The sequence below is a fragment of the Cygnus atratus genome, chromosome 2, assembly GCF_013377495.2.
Source record: "Cygnus atratus isolate AKBS03 ecotype Queensland, Australia chromosome 2, CAtr_DNAZoo_HiC_assembly, whole genome shotgun sequence".
Lineage (NCBI taxonomy): Eukaryota > Metazoa > Chordata > Aves > Anseriformes > Anatidae > Cygnus > Cygnus atratus.
The window spans coordinates 140,122,127-140,138,859 of record NC_066363.1 but is presented as its reverse complement, the minus strand read 5'-3'; positions in this window follow the sequence as shown (position 1 = coordinate 140,138,859).

The following is a 16,733-nucleotide window of genomic DNA, read 5'->3' as shown; positions in this document are numbered from 1 at the left end:
AAACCTTTATGGCAAATGGAGCTGCAGTCCTCCATCCTAGCAGAAAATCTAGCTATCGATTATATTTTCAGACACGTGATTTCTCACAGCCATACAAAATATATTAACATTTTTAATAAATTAATTATATTTTTCATTATGTGTCCCATACAAATCATACACCCAGACAAAACAATAAAATGCACCTTCCCATCCCTTCATTCTTCTCCAGTCCTGAACCAGACTTCAGGGTTTTACCTTTCTTCCAGTGACCCCTTGTCACACACACAGCATTACCTTCAAATCATGGGGCCTCTCTGATTCTTCTGCCTTTCTGAAACAGACAGACTTTCTGTCTGAATACTCTGTCCTGTGTATCAGGATGAAGCCATGAGCAAAACCCTTGTCAAGCTGTTACTGTCCCCACCAGACCTGCTGCTTAGTTACCAGCTAGCCATGGCGCTCACTTGGTCTGGTCATGTCCCTGCCCAGAGATTTAAACAGAATTATTTTAGATATTCACAAGCATCTGCTGTTAGTCATGTGTCCCTGCTTCCAGGAATTTCAATCCAAGATGAAGGCAAAACATTTACAGAAATTGCAGGCTAATCTAGTAATCAAAATAGCATTTGCAGTTCATAACTTCGGCTGAAAATACCACTGTGAACAGGGCATGTATTGCAAAATTGCCATGCAGACAGATATGGTGGCTGTGTTCTTCAGCCTGGATAGAATAGAAATTGGCCAAAAATGTGCTTTTCTCAGTGTCCATGTGACATGATGCAGGCCAGATCTGTCACAACAGATATATTTCTTTGAACATTGCAGGCCTCTGATCTACCAAGGAAGCTCCTAATTTCTGGAGAGACCCCAGGTGGCTGGCCCTTTTCCTCCACCTCCTGGCCTGACAGAACTGCTATATGCACCAGGGAACCACCCGGCACTTCAGCTTCATCACAAACTTTGCCCTCTGTGCTTCCCACTGAAAGCCTGAGCAGCAGCACTCTTGATGCACTTGGCCCTACCTCAGTGGGAGAGGAGAGCCTCGTTGGGAAGCTAGCAGAACTTAGGAAAAGAACTAAGAAAGAACTAGTTATTTTTAAGAACTTTCCACGGTGGGGGTAGGAGGGAGAGTTTTAGCATTGTCCATTAGCCCTGGTCACCCATCTTGTCCACTCTCATGCCATGGTCATTAACCTGTATAACATACATTAACCTCTTTAGACAGGGTTGAGCTCCGTCTCCAGCTCCACAGCTAATATCAGGCTTCTCAGATGAAATTTGTGCATGTTTTATGAAGGATAAAGTTGTGAAGGGCAGACCAGATAGTTCCTGGGCAAGACAGCATGACAGAATGGGCAGAAAGAAAGGAAGGAAGGGGGTGGTGACCATAACCCCCACATCATCCTGCACGTTTGATGTCACAGTCACAGACTCTCTTCCTTACCTTTCTTTTTTTATTATTTTTATTATTATTTTTAATTTTCCTTCTGTCAAGGCTACATTTCTCCTTTTTTTGGTAAAACATAAAGAAAACTCACATGCTGCATTGGCTATCAATAGCTCGACTTATGCTGTTCCTCACCCGCATATTAAACTCTGTAATAACTCTGTGCAAAATCAGAAATTTATTTGGCCCTTTGTCAGTGAAAAACCTACCTACCCTTTAGGGCTCATCTTTGATGGTGTTTTCTTGTATGTCCTTGTGTTTAATGGATTTTTTCAATTTCAGTGGCAGGGTGTACCTGTGAGTATGTGTGTTTGTGTCAAAAGAAATGGAAGACCCTTTTACAGCCTGACTGAAATGTCTTCTTTCCGTCTGTCAGAGCGTTACAGGAAATAAGAAGAGAGAAACATCTCTTCAGCAAGTTGTATATGTCAGATGCCAACATGTGACACACTGACAACAGCACTTGGTGCAGGCAGTGCCCTGAAGTGCCAAAGGGTGGGCAGACCTGGTCTTCCTAGGATATCCAATGGCACAGAGTCCACTGCACTGCCTGTCCAAAACCAGGGTTATTCAGCGTGAACCCAGGGCTTGCTGGTGATCCTCCACCTTGAAAAGACTGCAAACAGATGGCAGGAAAGTGTTCTGCCCAACACCCCAATATAGCTGTAAAGTTGTAATCTTTGCAGAACATTATTGTTTTATTTATCCAAATAAATATCCTTCTTTTACTGATCTCAATCCCTTTAAACTGCCAACCAATACATGGAAGTCCATACAAGATGGCCCTTGGGTTTTTTCCTCAAGGTTTAAGAAGTTCGTTACTTATAAAAGGTTGAGAGAAATTGTTTTAGTGATATAAATGTATCACATTAGAAACAGTTATTAGCCTGTGTGATCAAAAAGAATGGGACTTGTTTCTGTTTCCAAAGCTCAAAATCATTGTGTGCATTTTATTTTGTTTTTGTTTTTAATTAAAACTCTAGTACAGCATCTTTTGTGTTTGTGGTAATTATTCTGAACTCTGTATCCCAAAGGAGAAACGTGTAAACAGTTCACTCTTTTGTGGCTATTTGTTCCTGCCAATAGCTCAGGAAATGTGTTTTCCAAGCTCTGCGTTAGTTTAGCCAACTAGTGACAAAAGTAGTCATTTGTGTTAACACAAGCAGAGCAGAGTTAGGCAACACAACAGACTACATGTGTTAGTAACATAACATGACCATCTGAGGAAACAGTAATTGTACAAAATGTTTTGTCTTCAGCGTATTCTTTATTATTTATATGCCAGTTGTCAATGTGGATGTATAATGTTTTATAAATCATTGACAGCTGTCATTGGAAACTTCTTCATTTTGAGGACTTTTCAGTCTGTCCTGCTGTCCTTGAAGTCCACAAGAAGGCTATTCTCAACTTACACCATAATGAGTATGAGGATTTAGGTTCTATCCAAACATGCATTGTGCTACCTGCTTTGGATTTGAAGGATCCACTACAAAGCCTGGAAGGGCTGATAAAACTCTGACCACAGCCAGCAACAAAGCTCACAAGCAGCAATGCTGAGTGCCACCTAACAGCCATCAGAGAGGGAAACAGATGGAGTGATCAAGCGGATGAGGAAACTGAGGGTGTTTAGTCTGGAGAAGAGGAGGCTCAGGGGAGACCTTATTGCTCTCTGCAACTCACTGAAAGGAAGGTGTGGGGAGCTGAGGGTTGGCCTCTTCTCACAGGTAACTAGTGATGGGACTAGAGGGAATGGCCTCAAGTTGTGCCAGGGGAGGTTCAGGTTGGAAATGAGGAGACATTTCTCCTCAGAAAGAGCAGTCAGGCACTGGGACGGGTTGCCCAGGGAGGTGGTGGAGTCACCGTCCCTAGGGGTGTCCAAGGAAAAGTTGGACGTGGTGCGCAGGGACATGGTTTAGTGGGTGACATTGGCAGTAGGGTGATGGTTGGACCAGATGATCCTGAAGATCTTTTCTAACCTTAATGATTCTGTGATTCTAAACGCAATCGGTAGGACAGCATGGCACAGGTGTTCATGACCTACCAATTCCATGATTTTGGAGAGGTCTGTAGTGCAACTAAGTCCCAGCCAGCTTGCTGGACATGGACATAGACGTGGTCCCTTGCACTTACACTGTGCTGACAAACTCTTGTGGGACTCTGGAGGAGCTGACACCCACCCACCAATCCTCCTGGACATATCCCACCTCCAGCTCTGCACTCTCCCTGCCTCTGCTCCCTCCCCAAATCCTTTCCCCACTTCTTCTCCCTTTGCGACTTTGGTGCTGCCTCTTCTGCTGCCTCTGCTGCCAGCCTCCAATCTTAGTTGTTCCCTACAGAAAAGCCTGCCTGAGTTTGGGCTGGCAGCAACTGCATCCCTGCCTTCATCCTGAGCTCCCAACCCCACACTGTGCCAGTCCAGCTCTGGCAGAGCCTGTGCCCTGTGTGCCAGGCAGCTTCTGCAGCCCCTATGTGCCTTAGAAGGGCATTTCTGTGGTGCTTCCCGTGTTTATATCAGGAGCTGGCATGTCCAACAGACACCCCAGATAACCTGTCCACACATTATTTACAATGGCTGGTATGCACTATCTCTTAATAATAATAGTAATAAACTAAACAAACAAACAAAGCAAAACACAGGTCCAGAGATAGACCCCTGCAGCATTCTTCTTATTCTTCTTCCTACCAGCATCCAGGTGGAGTATGGCCTGCTAACCACTGCCCACAGAGCCTGATCACCCAATCAGTTTTTCACCCATCTAGCTGTCCATCCATTCAGACTGTTATGTCTAACTTGGATGCTTGAAGGACTCAATGTTTGGAAGATAGAGCACATACTTCTCCAACATTCAGTTTGTGAACATCTTAAGAACTGTCATGTGAGTTTTTCGATCCTTTGTACATGTTAGCTCTAGAGCCTTTAAGAATTTCATCACATGTCCTTTCCTTGTCTTGAATGTGGCTTGCATGTGTCTGGCAGTGCAAAAACACAGACAACAGAAAAATATTACATTGTAAACACACTATACAAAGGCTACTTCATTGATTATATTATATGATGCTTTAGATGACAGATGGGAGTTTTCTCATCTGACTGTTATAATTTACTTGTGATGTTTGTATTTTCTGTAATGAATCCAGAACGTGTGAATGAGAGAAACTAGAACTATTCAGTCCCTCACAAAATACTGGTCTTCATAATTGTGTGCTAAGGAAATTAGATATTTGGGAACTAAAGACAAGTAAGGCTTGGCTGGTTTTGTGCTGTCCTGGCAATGCAAGCATGGTTTTGCTGGCCAGTGCTCTGACTGCTTTGGTCTGTTCTGAATCTCTCCTTAAAAGTTGAAAAATTTTGAGTGGTTTTAGCACCAAACATTGTAACAGAAAAACATTTAAAATAGCAAGGGATGTTGTCAAGAGTTTATTTGCAAACTCTTTGCTAACTTTTAAAACCCAAAGATATTGCTAGACAAACAAGTATGTTAAAATACAGATAAAGCTGTGCTTCAGCAAGATAAGGGAAAAATGAAACATAGACCCCAAATCACCTATTCTCAGCCTAAAAAATTTAGAGTTGAACTAACCCTTGGAAGAGTACCGTGTTGACTGTTACTGCTGTATCACTGAGACATTCAGAAATACTTAATGCTTCCAAGCAATTATTATGTGAAGGAAAAAATATTTTTTAAAAGGGTCTTTAAAAAATCACAGAATCAAAGAGTATTTGAGGCTGGCAGGCACCTCTGGACATTTAGTCCAACCCTCTGCTCAGGAGGGTCAGCTACAGCAAGTTGCTCGGGGCCACATCCAGTCAGGGTTTGAATATCTCCAACAATGGAGACTCCACAGCCTCTCTGCCAGTGTTGGACCACCCAACAGTAAAAATGTCTTTTCTTATGCTGAAATGGAATTTTCTTCACTTCAGTTTGTGTCCATTGCCTCCTTTACTGTCACTGGGCACCACTGAAAAGAGTCTGGCTTCTCTACTTTGCACCCTCCCTTCAGGTGGGACCATGGTGAGATTGCCTCTGAACATCCTCTTCTCCAGGCTAAGCAGTCCCAGCTCTCTCAGCCTCTCCTTGTATCACAAAGACTCCAGTCCCTTAATCATCTGTGTGACCCTTCAATGGGCTTGTTCAAGTACATGTCTCTCTCACGCTGGGGAGCCCAGCACTGGACACGGCACTCCAGATGGGTCTCACCAGAGTTGAGCAGCGGGGAAGGATCACCCCCCCTTGACCTGCTGGCAATGTTCTGCCTAATGCAGCCCAGGGTACATTCGCTTGCTTGCTGCAAGGGCACATTGCTGGCTTACGGTCAACCTCTTGTCCATGCTCCCAGGACTTTCTCTGCAAAGCTGTTTCCCAGCCAGTTGGCCCCCAGCCCATGTTGGTACATGAAAATCCTTTTCATCTATTCTGGGGATAAAAAATAAGGTCTACATTCAAAAGGACTTTGTCACCTTGGAACAATTAGGTGGAGTTTACATACTCATGGCCCCAAGAGCCCTTACAGTACTGCCTTCAGGTCCTGGACACAGGAGTGAGACTCTTTTCATCTGCCTTCACATCTCTGCATGTGAGCTTGCCACCCACAATTTGCTTTATGGACAATATGCATGTCTAGGGTACATCTAGTCCTGACTACTTTACTAAGAAATCAGTTATATGGCACAGCTGCTTGTGTCCTTCCATCTGCTGTAAGGGAAATCTAGGTGAATCCCTGGGTCAGATGAATCCATCCCTTGGTCTCCATGCTTTCACAGAAAAATACAAGACACCAGATGATGATGTCCTTTTTCTTTGTTTTTCATGTTATTCTCACAGCTCACTGCCAAGTGAGGGCTTCACACTCAGAAGTCCAGATGATGAATGGGAGTAGTGAACTGATCTGGGCTGAAAATAACTCATAACGGAAAATGGTTATTTGCCAGCTAAGTTATATTTCTGCCCAAATAGTTTTGTCCACACCACAGAGGGTGGGAACAAGCCCCATGAGCAGGAGCTGCAAAATCTGCTGGGAGGCCTTCTTTTAGAGGTGCACTGCTCATCTGACACGACGACAACGCAGTGTCCAAATGCTGTAGCTAGGCTGCTACCTCTTACTGCCTTGGCTGTAATGGTCTGGCCTCATGTGCAGCGGAACATCTTGCTTCTTCTCTGCTCCTCAGCCCGTTCCTAAATAGCCTTCTGCTGGAGGCATTTTCTTGGGATGAAAAAGAAAAAGTACTTTAAATTGCATTAGATAGTGCAAGGAATGGAAACAAGGCTTCCTTCCACTGGGCCACACACACTTAATGGCTTCTTTCTAGCTCACTTTTTAGAGAAAGTAAGGTAAGCCAGTCATTCTCATGCAAAGGGACACGGCTGTTTGAAGAGTCTCACAGAATTGCCTCAGGGCTGCAGGTAGGTACTTGTGCCCAGGAAAGTCAGAAAGATTTAAAAAATACTGCTACTTCTTCAGAGCCAAGCTTTCTTCCTATGCTTGATGTGCTGACTCCAACACCCTTTCACAACAAAGAGGATGGCTCTGGGATTTCGTCTCTGCAGGGAGGAGGTAAGGATATTTGGATGCTTAAAGAGGTTATTTGCATATTTCAAGTTACTTTATTTCAAGTTTCAATCCAAATACCAGTTCCCAGGTTTGTAATGGACAGTTTTGGTAAAGTTATTGCTTTGTGATGCTCTGCATTTCTTTTGCTGTCTCACTTCATTGTCATCCTTATATGTCTGGGAACATCAACAAGCAAACCAACTCAATTTTTTTCTATGCATTTAAAAAAGATAAATTGCAAACATGGTTATTGCTAAGTGAAGTTGTGCCTTCCTATACAAGTGCTTCCATAAATACATGTTTTGTACTATTACTAAGAAAAATCCTTCAAATTCTGACTATTCTTGTAATAAAGCACTTGTATTACTGAAGCTATAGGTACAAGAGTGACTAAACTTGCTGAACCAAGGCAAAGAGTTGGATTTTTTTTTTCCTGGAATATGTATGAGCCACTCATCATTGCAAAACCTTATGGTCAGGCTAAGCCTCTGACAGTGGCATTCCCCTTCAGAAAGTGGAAGTTCCTTGCACATTAAAAAAAAAAAAAAAAAAAAAAAAACCTGTAATGACTGAGGCTGCAGGATGCACAACAACTGCAGATTATCACAGCAGCCAGTTGTGAGTGAAACAAAAGTGACTTCTGAATCAGCAAGGGTCCCAAGCTGTGTCTGCTGCTACATCAAAACCATAGTTGATATCTCTTGTTTTTATTTCAGGTCTTGTCTAGGAGACAGTGAAATTCCTGGTATACATTTGACTTGCTGCCTGAACATTGTAATGGCAGGGTTTTTTTCTGTCTTTGACTACTAGCAGAGAAAACACTGCTCTCTGTCAGAGAAAATATCACCAAAATCAATGGATCTTGCCCATGTGTTTATAAATTCAATGTGGGTTTCATGTTCACGACATCTGATCAATGAGTTTCCCATAAGGACTAAGTATAGAAGATAATGATAGAAAAGACAGGTCAGACAGGCCTAACTTTTAGCCAATCTCACTTAAATGCTTAAACTCATGCTTCTGATGTGTGAGGCACAGCAGACACAGAGGGATAAGCTTGTAATGCACCAGTGAGGCTACTCAGTAGGAACAAAACACTACTTGACCACACAGCCCTCGGCATGCAGACATATCATGCTAAGTTCCCTTCCAGATGAGGCTGCAGGGATCCCACCTGGGCAACTGGGTTCCCAGCACATTTCTCATGTATTGCAGTGGCCAGAATGGCTCACCTTCAAACCTGCAGCACACCAAAACCCACCCTTTTAGCCAAATGCCATGTCTAACTGCATTCTTGGGAGCGGTGCAGTGATCCTCGGTGAGAAAATGCTATGTCCTACTTTGACGGTGCTGCTCTTCTGCTCTTCTGCTCTGAGCTTCCCTGCCAGCCCCCTGCCTACCCTGAGACACCCCACTCAAACAGGCACGGTTCAGCTTGGGAAGACGGATGAAACCAGAGTGCACAATGATGCAGCTGGAGACCATCTGCTCTCTGGACTTAGCTCTCAGCCATGGGACCTACAGATGTGTAAGCACACGTTGCTACAAAGCACAGAGCAAGCAATTGTGTGTGTTGTGAGGCTGGAGCTGTGAATGGGAACAATTAAATAAGCATAGAGGCAGAAGTAACTTCAGCATTTGTCAAAGCAGTGCCTAGAGCACAGGTCTCCACAGCTGTGTAGCAGTGCCCTGACCTGGTGCTTCTCTCTAGCCATTGAATATCTGATTGTTACATGCAGAACAGAGGACATTTAACAGAACAGGTAGGATATTCTGAAATTTCTTCCCAATTTGTGCCACTCTGGCAACGCACACAGAGTATCACCTACTTTGTGGATTCAGATAGGACTTAGGCAGCAGTGAGCATGCATAACTAAACTTTCAGATGCCAATGCAAGTTTAATGATTGAAACATGACCGATCACCTCTGATTAGTCAGGTTAGCTGTTAGAAGTTGCATAATGGGAGATTTGATGTCTACAGATGCATTTAACAGAGGCTAAGGGTGGGTGAGCACCAAGGCTCTACTCTATTGCTATGGAGGTGTATGTGAGCTGCTCCAGCTGAGCAGCTTTGATCTGCGGTGTTTGAAACCAGCACAGGTCCCTGACACAACACTGAAATCCCAGCCCAGACCTGCTCTAAGGGTCCATGGTGCTGCAAGGGGAGGTGTCTCCTCCCTGCTCTCACCCTGTGCCCTTGTATTCCCAACTCGATCCTCTGCAAGTCTGGGTCTATACTACTGCATGTTTACTAGATCAGAGAACTTAACGAAAGCTAATCCTGGTCATACTACAGCTTACTTTTAGTGGCAGTGTGGATGTTGCTCAGCCTAACCTGACCTGAAATCCCACACAGACCTGCATGCTGCACTTTGAGCAACAAGGGGTTGTTCAAATCCCTCAAACCCAGTAAAGAGTGGGTAAAAATGATCTAAATTCTTTCAAAGGGTCACATGCTAAAGAAGTGTGAATGTCTGAATATGTAGACTCAGCTTTCCCTGATACCACAATACACAGAAGGGAATTTGCAGATTGCTCACATGAGCTCCTTTTGCCAGTCCTTTTCTCAGCTCTCTGCTCAGGTATTTATTTATAAGACCTTTTCTGCGCTGATTTTGCTCCTTTTAACTTATAAGAAAGACTTAGCTCGAATTTAAAGGGAACTCAGTAAGGTCTGTACAGCACAGTTCTCCAGATAAACATAAAAATACTAGGGTATAGGTAAAAGCCAAAGTAAGCTTTACTAGCAGGGTCAGAACATGACTTTGAGTGGCATTTGTCTGCTAATGATCCGATCCCTTAATGGTTGTGTCTGACAAATAAGGAACTTTAAAAATGTCTCTGTTGATAGCTCTGACAACTCTGGTGGAAGACAGAGATCTGTCTAGGATGAGTCAAAGGTAGAGCATGATAAACATCACAGTGACAAGGACGTGGTTTCAGATGTTTCTCTGAGTTTACAGAGAAACACCAGTTATGGAAGTGTTACATTTTGTCTGACCCTGACACTGTAGGAAGACAAGCTTTCACAGATTGGGGAGGGATTATAAATCTTTATCCCCCTGCTTTAAAACACAATAGCTGGCTCAGCAAGGCAATCTTCACATTTTTGGTCTGCCTGCAGAACATGTTCAGCTGCACAACATAGCTGTGGTTTTGCTTCCTATTAAAACCAGGATATAATGTATTCAGCTATTACATTCCTTTATTTTTGTTATGTAAATGCATAATAATACTCAGTATTACAAGAGGCTGCCCCCAGCCTACAGCACGAAGCTCCGTGTTACCCAGAAACCTTCCCACTGGTGTGAAGGAGAGCTCCCAGCCCTGCCACCTCGCAAGGCCTCCTGCATGCCAGCAGCCATCTGCCACCACCTCAGTGCCAAGCACAGGGTGCTCTCACAGCGCTGAGGGGGCTGGTAACAGTCATTCCTTAAACCAGACCCATTTTACACAAAATGTGAGTGTGGGAGATAAACCATGGCTTTAGGCTCCTCAGTTTTGAAGGAGCTGGAATCTTGCTCCAGTTCACTTTCTAGCACTTTTTTGTGTTCACGTCTCATTTAGCAAGGCTGGAAATCTTGATTTATAAACATGGGAGGAGAGGCTGTGGAGCTAATTCCTGTAATCTTACGGCCTGGTGCCTCAGGATTTCACAGGCTGTGATATTTTGGGTCTTTTCTCCAAGTTGCCCGATCCCTCCAGGTTATGGAGGCATTTGCCCACGAGTTTTGTGGAGTCACTCCTGAGTGTTCATATGTTTTTTTCCCCTGGTCTTCAGCATTTACAGCAAGGACACTTTCTCTTAAAGCATAATGTTGGTCTTACATTGTCTAAACAGAAAAAAAAAAAAAAAAAAGCACATCTGCTTCTGCTGATGCTTTTGGTTTTGCTCAACTTTCACTGGAACAGACAGCACATCCCCAGACTACAGCACATGGACATCAGGGAACAGCTACATGTGGCCCTGTAATACCATATTGCTGCTGCTAGTAACAGGCCATAAGCTCTGAGGCAAGTCTGCAAGGCCTCCCGGCTGATGCTCGTCAGGCTTGCTCTGTCTGAACTCCTCCTCACCTGACTGCAGCTCTCATTTACTTGGTTTGCTGCAAATATGGGCATAACATGGAGCTGCAGGCCAGTGAAGAAAGAAGAAAGATGTTAGTAATTGTATAAAAAAGACCCCAGGAAAAAGGAAGAGGAAATCCTCAACACAAACGTCATACTCCTCCCAGAGAGGCACTCCAGAAGCTGGAAACTCCCCCACCCACACCAGAATGAAACAACCCACCTTAGAGGAGCAGGGGAAGGGTGAGCATAACTACAAGAAAAGGAATAGAAAAAAAGAATTGTGTATGTAACAATTTTTAATCGGGTTCTATTTTGGGGAAGCACCAAGCACAGAAGTGCACCAAGTAAGTAAGTGCACCAAGTGTGCTTAAGTAAGTAAGTAAGTGCACCAAGTAAGTAAGTGCACCAAGCACTTAAGCACAGAAGTGAGGTACCCAGAAAGGCTCTGTGCTCTGGGGTGCAGCTATACTACTATTATTGTTATTAATATGATTTTTTTTTTTTTTTGGTAGATTGGGAACGGAAGTACACAGGACTGTATTTAGTGTACTTAGATATGACCTCAATGACTTTTCCACAATTTTGCAAGGAGTCTGTGAGAGGCAGGCATCCCAGAAGGGTCATCAAGTCCAGTCCTTCCAGTCATAGGCACCACATCATATAACCCCTCTGAAGCCTCTGAAACCTCTCATGGTCTATCCACACAGAACTGCTTCTCCACTTTCAGAAAAACAAAGCAGTTATTCTTCCCTCCTGACACAGTGTTTCGGATGCTTCGCTGAATGTCTGCGCATTCCAACTTGCTATTCATTTTATTAATATTATAAAAGATATTCATGGTAGTAAGGAAACAAGTGAACAATATTTTAAAAGCTACTGTACCGTATCCAGAAAACTCATGTCTCATGTCTCAGCCTTAACAATTCACAAATGCATCAAATTCCTTTTTAGGTCCCAGTAGCCACATACAGTCCTATTGATTTCCATTGTATTTGTGGGGTCTGGAGCCAAGGTTTTAGTGCAAGACTGTCTGAGATGTTTTCTGGAAATACCGCGAGTGGTTTTACAGTCTACCAGCATCCAAAGGCAGTGCGGAGATGCTTTCATTACTACTTCAGTGGATAAAGAGAAGACTTTATTGCCCAGGGCAATTAAGCCTGTCCTGGCTTTGTCTCCTGCAACTTCAGTTCAGTGTTTGCTGAGGGAACTTGCTAAGAAAAGTTTCTGAAATCAGCTTTAGTCATCTAAACAAGATGAGATAGAGACAAAACCCTCTGCAGAGTCAGTAAAAACACTCATTCATTAGAATTTTCAGTGTTGAAAGCAGTGATTTGGCATCTGCCTTCTGACCAAAGCGTTGAGGCAGTTAAGGTCAGGTAGCCACTGCTGTTACAGCCTGGATTTTTATCAGCCTGAAAAGTGTTGAACTGTCATGAGCTGAATGTTCATACCATCACTGCATCTCTGAGTTTTTTGATCCCCAGAGCCTTGGAAGTTAAAACCAGATATGAAATCCCATCCAGTACTGAATGTGTTGTACACAGTCACTCTTGCCTGATGGGTTGAGGAGACACTGCTGAGAAGTGAAATTGGTTGCTGCAATTAGCAGAGAGTGATTGTGAAACAATTGTACCATCTTAACATCAGAGGTTTGTAGATCTTAGGATTTAACTTTGTATGCAAGACAAACAAGTGAGCAGAACCTAGTGCAGCCCGAGCAGGCTACAAGTTCCTGTCTTTCATCTTCCTCTCTTTTCTTTACCTCCATGAATTCACAGGGGTTACTTATGTAAGAAGTATGATTTTTTTTTTTAATGTTAATATGGAATTTTCTTACAAGAAAAAGGTCAAAATGTAAAACCATGTAGTTTGGTGGTCACATAAGGATGAGTGTGGCAGTGATGTATCTTATATCTACTGAAGGGAAAGGTGTCGTCAGAGCTGGAGGTTAAAGGAGAGGCCAAGAGGACACAGGAGAACAGGGTCACTTCACTCCATAGCCTGCTTGTACGCTGATCTCTTCCCTGTGCCTGTGTGTGCACATGCTTAACTTCTGTCTCTAAAATACACTGTATGCTTAAAAATAATTCTGAATGTCAAGGAAAGGTAGAATAGAAAAAAAAAATAATAAAAAAAAACACACAAAATAAACACTTGGAGAGAGGATGGCCACATTATAGCCCAGCACTAGATATTGCTCCACTTGAGATGGACAAAGCAGTGGGCACAGCAGTTCAGCAAAAGGCTTCTCAGGGAAGTGCTGTACCAGTTGACTCTCAGGCTGCAGCCACACTTTGCATCGAGCCCTGCACTTGAAGAGCAAACCAATCCAACCTGAAGCCCACCTCTGTCCCACACATCCCATGCCCGGGAGGTGACGGCCGAGGCTGCCACAGCCAGGCAGGCCAGAGGCTGTGGCCTGCCTGTAGCACCGTGGGTGCTGCTGTGTGCCAGCCACACTTTGTGCAAGCATCTAAAGTAGACCTCTCTATTTTTTGCTCTGAGTACATTGTGATCTGCAGTGGAATAAATTAATCTTTTGGTACAAAACCACTTTTCTGCAAGGATGTGAAGGAGCACCTAAAAGATTTCTCATAGGCAAGGCAGAGCCCTCAGAACCAATTAACAAGGAACACACTGTGCTGAAAAGTCTTCATTTTCCTTTTCCTGGGCCGGGGAAAGCAAAAAGATTCAGAGCGCCATTAAAATTGAAATTTAATGTAGGGAGAAAACCTTTTAACGCAGGAAATGGGAGGCTTTAGCAGAAATAAAGCCTTTTACATTTTTGCTTCCTGACCCTCTTCGGTGCACACAGTCTGAACCCGAGTCTGTTATCTCCCTCCTGCTTCCTGCAGCTCTGGAGGGACTTGGATGAGTCAGAGCCCAGACCCTGTGGTGCAGAAATTCCTCCCTATCAGTCACCCTCAGCTGACTGCTGGTGGCCCTGTCCCCAGCCAGCCTGCAGGGCAGCTGCCCCTCTCAGCGTAACGCTGTGTATACTTTTGTTAAGTTCTGGGTAGATCCAGTGTTTTCTCATTCATAATATATGGCACTCAACAGCTGTTGTCAACGCTGGTTTAATAGCAGGTAGTAAAACCTTTATGGAAGTGCTTTACCATGCTTTGCCCTAAACCAAAAGCACATGTAAGAGCTGCTCTTCGAACTCCGAATCTTAGCCAGCAATTGGATATTACACCACTGCTGAGTCTGGCACATCCTTTCTTCACCCAGACTGTGTGCTGAGTCCTGCTCACCTTTCTCTGTTAAAACCTGAAGATAACTTTTAACTTAAATGAGTTTTACTAGAGGAAAAAACATTCAAGAAAGTGTCTTTTTGCATTGCTCATATATAGTCATTATGTTAAATATATATATATAATATACTATATTGTATATATACATATATACATATATGTCCAAACCTTTGCATATTTTTTTCCATTCCCAAGTGACAAATCCTTAAAAGTCAATGGACAAATCCACTGGGTAAAATTTTAGCTGCATCAGTGAACAGGAATTTTGTTGTTGACTCTGATGATATAAGAATCCAAGACAGACATCTCCAGGGTGGGCTCCTCCAGTTGAAACAATAAATTGTTTTTAAAAAGGCAGTACAACTCCTGGGTTGCTTTTCTGTTTTTTTCAGCTTGTGCTGAAATCACAGAGGCTAGATTGCAAGTTCCAGTTCCTTCCTTACACAACATCTTTCCTACAAGCTGTGGCTCAAAGTAAGTTGTAAGTTAAGTAATAGTTCAACTAAAGGTTAATAGCAGAGCCAGAAGATGGCCAGACAGAGAAGCACGGACAGGAAAAAAAATTGGCATTCTGCTTAATTTCAGCACTTCTAGAGAAAATATGTAATAATACCAATAAACCTGCACAAATCTATTCTCCAAGGCAACAATTATCTTTGTTGTTTACTGACATATCTGTACAAACATGGTTTGGATGCCACAATCATTTCCTCTTCCTCTGAGTACAAAGGAAAATAGATTAACGTGAAAATGGATGAGTATATTTAGGCCACAGAACCCCTCTATGAAATTCCGATGTGAAACCACTGGTCTTCTCTCACACTGGAGGGTATCTTCTAATACAACCTCTAGATCTGAAACACTCCCAGTGATGCTGAAAGCACCACATCTGTGGGTTAGTTGCATAATTAACTGATATTTTTCCAATGTTTTAGAAAAAAAAAAGTGTGTAATTTCACCATTAGAAAGTGTCAAAAAACCTTAACATTTTGCCTTTGGTCTTTCTAAGCCTTTTCTGTGGGGCTGGAGACCTTCCTACTAGCAGAAGTTTTGCTACTGAGTAGGCCAGCTCTGAAAACTTGGAAGGAAAACCCTGGAGTTGTTGTTAGCATATGGAAAAAACTTTTGGAAACACAAATAATGTATTTCCCTCGGTCCGGCTTTTGTTTTCTTCCAGTGTCTATTTGGTTGCATGTCTCTGGAGCAGCCTCAGGAGGCATGGCTCATCCTCTAAGCTGTGCTGTGCGTGTTGTTGTCACCTCCTTGCACACTTGCCTCTTGGAGTCCACAGTACTCCAAGAAACTTTTCTTATGTGTTCGTTTTTGTCTTAGATGATGGCATATATGGTGTTTTAGACTATAGCCTGTGTTACAAAACTGGTCTCTTAAAATCAGGCCCAGCCTGCTGGTGTAGCAGTGATTTCTGCAGTCCTTACACAAGCCAGACCACCTTTAGCACAGCCCCATGTCCTCCTAGCACCAGATCTGCCAGTTTAGCCTGTATTAGCACCTTCCCCAAGCACATGTCCCACCAGTATTACTGGAACTGACATTAACAAGAACAGATCTTAGCTGAAGTGAAATTCTTTTCTTCATCATTTCTCTGGGTCGGATGACAAGTTGAGAGTTTTGTCTCATTTTCAAGTGTTCTCTATGTGTCTTGATTGTATACAGAGACTCGGTACAGCCTTCAAAACTGGGAGCCCATCAGGCATTAATGTCAAAATAAAATCAGGTTAGAAACTTCATTCATCATTGCTCTACTTCTGTGTTCCATTTCTTTGCAGAAGTGCCCTTCTTCTGATAGGAGAAGTGCTCAGCTCCTCAGGCTCCTAGTCTCACACTCTGGAAAAGGGGAGGCCTTCTGAATAGGTAACTGAATAGCAACTACACCGTGACAAAAATCAGCAGCAAGTTTCCCTGCTGAACAACATTCTCTTCAACTGGAATGAACGTGTATCAGAGGGATAAAACAATATGATTTTGGGACTAAAAACATAGTTGATAGGAAAAGAAAAAAAATGCAAGGTTAAATTGAAGATTAAAGAAGAAGTATGCTGTCCGACAACAGATACAGGCTGCTTATGTATGAGGGCCATGTGACTTGTAGAAGACATGGGGTTTAGTCTAAATCAGAGGAAAGGAATCCTGTTTCTGTGTTGTGAGTGGGATGGTCTGTGAGAGATGGCAGGGTTGTTGAAGTATATTTTATTCAGCATCCCTTTAAATCCAAAATCCTCAGATCCAGGACCAGAACACAGCCATGCCTATCCGCTCAGCTCACCCCTCCTTCCTACAAGTCCATCTATCTGCCTTGGCTGGGAAAGTCCTTTATCCACCACATGCCTCAGAGCTGGCTTTGGGGCCCCTTTCCTGCTAGGTGAGAGATTTGGGTGTGAAGCCTCTCTGGAGTAAGGGGAACACAAC